This window comes from Adiantum capillus-veneris, unplaced genomic scaffold, assembly GCF_014529385.1.
Source record: "Adiantum capillus-veneris isolate H3 unplaced genomic scaffold, ASM1452938v2 Hic_scaffold_325, whole genome shotgun sequence".
NCBI classification, from domain to species: Eukaryota; Viridiplantae; Streptophyta; class Polypodiopsida; order Polypodiales; family Pteridaceae; genus Adiantum; species Adiantum capillus-veneris.
In genome coordinates, this window is record NW_028221436.1 from 6,446,827 (window position 1) to 6,451,915 (window position 5,089).

The following is a 5,089-nucleotide window of genomic DNA, read 5'->3' on the forward strand; positions in this document are numbered from 1 at the left end:
GACCGCTCGTCTCCTATCTGAAGCTTGTGACTCGGTATTTGATGCAGCAGTAGAGGGAAAGGAGTTCCCGATGGTGGGTACGAAGAATCAAGTAACTGATTTAATAGTATCAGCTGCATTGAAATCTCAATGCCATTATGTAAACGAGAAATGGTTAGCTGGTACGTTAACGAATTGGGTCACTACAGAGACACGTCTCCGCAGGTTTCAACACTTACAAACTGGGGGCGATTTGGGAGAATTCGACCGACTTCCGAAACGGGAGGCCGCGATTTTGAAGGGATAATTGGTTAGATTAAAAAAGTGTCTAGGTGGAATTCAATATATGTCAGATTCACCCGATATTGCGATAATTACCGATCAACACGAATAATCTATTGCCCTCAAAGAATGCAGTATTCCGGGTATTCCCACAATCTGTATCGTTGATACAGATTGTGACCCAGATCTTGTAGATGTTCCAATTCCTGGTAATGATGATGCTAGATCCTCGATCCGATGGATATTGGATAAACCTGCATTAGCTATTAGCGAGGGTCGTTCAAACATAAAGGTAACTTAATGGGCCGAAAGGCGGTTAACTATACACCGACCTTGTTGATTTGCAACGAAATACCCAAAGGCATTATTATTATTTGGGAAAATGGATTGATTTGATAAATCGTATAGTTTGATGGAAAAGGAACTTGCCTCTTCCTACTCAGAACATTTATGTAATGAAAAATAGTTTAGATAATTTTGCTCCTCATTGTGAGGGGGGGGGGTATTATGCAAATTGAACAATTGCAAATTAATGAAATTGATAATCCGCATCAAGTATCAAGTGTAGAAGTAGGTTAACATCTCTATTGGCAAATAGGAAACTTTCAAGTTCATGCACAGGTTCTTATAACTTCTTGGGTTGTCGTCGCCATATTGGTAGCTTTACCCGCTACAACTACCGGCAATTTGCAATCGATACCAACTGGTACACAAAATTTTATCGAGTATGTTCTTGAATCTATTCGAGATTCAACCAGGACCCAGATGGGGGAAGAGGGATATCGACCCTGGGTCCCATTTATTGGAACAATGTTTCCATTTATTTTTGCTTCTAACTGGTCAGGTGCTTTGCTACCCTGGCGAGTCATTCAGTTACCTCATGGGGAGTTGGCTGCACCTACGAACGATATTAACACCACCGTCGCATTAGCCTTGCTTACATCAGTAGCACATTTTTACGCGGGTTTGTACAAGAGAGGGTTTAGCTATTCCGGCAAATACATACAGCCAACTCCGATACTCCTACCTATCAATATTTTGGAAGACTCCACCAAACCCCTATCGCTTAGTTTCCGATTGTTTGGAAACATTTTGGCTGACGAGTTGGTAGTAGCTGTTCCCGTCTCCCTAGTACCCCTAATTGTCCCTGTACCTACGATGCTTTTGGGATTGTTTACAAGTGGTATCCAAGCTTTAATCTTTGCCACTTTAGCTGCAGCTTATATCGGGGAATCTATGGAAGGTCATCATTAGTGGGATGAGGAAACGTAACTCTAATTTAGTTGCGGGAAATCTCTTTTCCTTTTGGGTACAATTACAATCTGGCGGGTCACTATAGCGAGAAAAAGCCGTTTATGTGGTATCATAAAACTACATTATAAAATTATACCCGCGTTTTTCCCTTCTTCTCTTTCGTCACTTTTAGTATCCCCCAAAAAAAAAGGGATGGTTCTCTCCCTCACACATATCCACCGCCTACATACAGATTAAATCAAATTGTTTTAAGTATTCAATGAATAAATAAGTAAATAAAAAAGAGGTAATGAGTTTCGGTGCCGGTCGCAAATGTTTTGCGAGAATTTTGAGCGCGCGCGGGGGGGGGGGGGGGGGGGAAATATACATTGTTTTTCCATTTCTCGTTCAAGCCGTTAATGCTAAATCCTAATTGTGTTTATCCCATGATATATTTTATCAGGTAAAGCTATTCCATTTTACTGTCGTTGGGTATAGGGGAGACGTGCTTTGACAAGTGATTGTTATTAATACCGAATATCAAAAAAATATTTTTTCCAGCTTTTACCTAAATTTAAAAGTCAAATTAGTCGAGAAATGTTCCCGATCGACGTCTAGGTAGAAGTGAAGTAGATATTTCTTTCCTAAACCGTTGCTTCCAGTTAACATAGACTAAATATGCGGAAACTGGAGTACATTATTGGTCCCAACTATATTTACGTGGAATTAATTTACTAATTTTTTTTTTTTAACCTTTACCAAATTCAATTTTCTTCATATTCGACGGAATAAGCAAAATCGACTAAAGTTCCTAGATTAAATAGGAGGAGACTAATATGAATCCATTGATTTCTGCCGCTTCCGTCATCGCCGCTGGGTTAGCTGTAGGCCTTGCTTCAATCGGACCCGGTGTTGGTCAAGGCACTGCCGCGGGTCAGGCGGTCGAGGGTATAGCAAGACAGCCAGAAGCAGAAGGTAAAATACGAGGCACTTTATTGTTAAGTTCGGCTTTCATGGAAGCTTTGACAATTTATGGATCAGTTGTAGCTCCAGCCCCGTCATTTGCAAATCCGCCTGTCTAAACCATCTCGACGAATAAGAAATAATTATAAAAAAAAAATCAATTGGATATATTGTCTGCCCTCCCCTCGGGGGGGGGGCAAATTGTCTCTTCATTTATTTGACCAAGCTTTTGACTCGCCTTTTTATCTCCCGCCTCCTACCAAATAAAAAATTTTCAGTAAATTTTGTTAGACAGACCACGAGTCATTTCCAAAATGTATGATTTGAAAAGAAAATCCCGCTTCTTCCGTGATTGTCTCCCTTCGCTCCCCAATTAATAATTAATGTGTCAATTCTTGCTAGGCTGGATCAGAAATTGCCCAAAACGTAAAACCTTCGAGGAGGGAAAAGAATACGAGAAGTCTAAGTGAGATCATCGCTCCCTCGAGTTATTGGACCCTCGCTGGAACTATTGGGCTAAATACTAATATATTTGAGATAAACCTAATTAACTTAATCCTGGTACTAGGTATATTATTTTATTACGGAAAGGGGGTGTGTGCGAGTCGTCTATCTAAGTAAAAGAACTGATTTCCCCAGTTGCACCTGAATTGATAATTTATATTAGAGGAGGTGCAAAACTCCAACGAATTACCTGCAAGTGAATGTTATGCAGGAACCAGAGCATTCCGCACAATCGGTGAAACCGCAATTCTCACTGATCAATTTCCAGAAATTCGTTAATATGGTTAAAGTGGAATGTCTTGAAGTCTTGGCAAATCCGGGTTTTCTTTTCCCTGTCGCGTAACTCAAGTCGCGGGAGAGAATGCACAATTAATCTCGTTACATAACGCCCGTATCGGGAATGCTTCAACTTATCCTTTTCCCTTATCGGAGACATTATAGGTGGATATGGGAGTTGATTTATTCCAATCTTGCTTAATTTGCCGAAGAGACAACCCATATGAAACAAAAAATACTTAGAGGAAACGGCTTCCAAAAAAGAAATTAAATAAATTTTGGAGAGCTACCAATTTACAACTTCTCGAAGAAATCTCAGTTATTCTATCCGAACTCATTTGGTGTGAATCCTGATAGTCGAGACGGAAAGGCGGAAGCAGGCCCGGGTAGGATGATCACCTTTTAGATTTCCTAACTTAACTCGTCATGATAAGCGGGCACGAAAGCCGAATGGATTGAAAGATCCATGTTCGGTTTGGGAAGAGATCGTGAATCTTTGAGAATTGAAGATTTATAATCTACTTTCATTGATCAATTTATTAGAAAATCGTGTGAAAGGACAATTTTGAACACGATTCAAGATGCGGAAGAGCGCCACAAAGAAGCGACTGAAAAACTTCAGAGAGCTCGTCTTCGATTGCAACAAGCGGAAATGAAAGCGGACGAGATTCGCATTATTGGACTTACGAAAATGGATAGGGAACGGCGAGATCTCGTTGATGCAGCTGACAATGATTTAAGGGAACTTGAAGAGAGTAAAAATTATGCAATTCGTTTTGAGAAGCAACGAGCAATTGAGCAGGTTCGACAGCAAGTTTCTCGACTAGCCTCCGAAAGGGCTTTCGAAAGCTTGAACGGTCGTCTAACTAATGAATTTCAGCTACGAATGATTGATTACCACATCGGCTTGCTCAGAGCCATGGCTAACAAATCCACGTAATCACAGCTTTCAGCCTCCATCTTATCATGAAAAAGGTTTCATTTTTACCTCTCCTTTTCGCAGTAATACTTTTTGGCAAAAATGGTAATAAACATTCAACCTGACGAGATTGGCAGCATCATTCGCAAGCAAATCAAAGGGTATGTTCCGGAAATGAAAGTTGTTAACATCGGTACTGTGCTTCAAGTGGGAGACGGAATCGCCCGTATTCACGGACTTGATGAAGTAATGGCTGGCGAATTGGTGGAATCCGAAGACGGTACAGTTGGCATTGCTTCGAATCCGGAATCTGATAATGTTGGGGCTGTGCTGACGGGTGATGGTCTAACTATACGAGAAGGGGGTTCAGTACGGGCAACGGGTAAGATTGCTCAAATACCAGTCAGTGACTCGTTTTTAGGCCGCGTTGTAAATGCATTGGCGCAACCTATCGATGGAAAAGGACAAATCCCAGCTTCTGAGTTCAGATCGATAGAATCTTCCGCTCCGGGGATTATTTCAAGACGCTCCGTGTACGAACCCCTACAAACAGGTCTGATTGCTATTGATTCTATGATTCCCATCGGTCGTGGCCAGCGAGAGTTAATTATTGGGGATAGACAGACTGGCAAAACGGCAGTAGCTACAGATACGATTCCAAATCAGAAAGGTCAAAATGTCATATGTGTTTATGTAGCTATTGGCCAAAAGGCTTCATCTGTGGCTCAAGTAGTTGACACCTTTCGGGAACGTGGCGCCCTGGAATACACCATCGTAGTCTCGGAAACTGCAAACTCTCCAGCCACTTTGCAATACCTCGCGCCTTACACAGGGGCAGCTCTAGCCGAATACTTCATGTATCGCAAACAGCATACTTTGATTATCTACGACGATCTCTCTAAACAAGCTCAAGCTTATCGACAGATGTCTTTA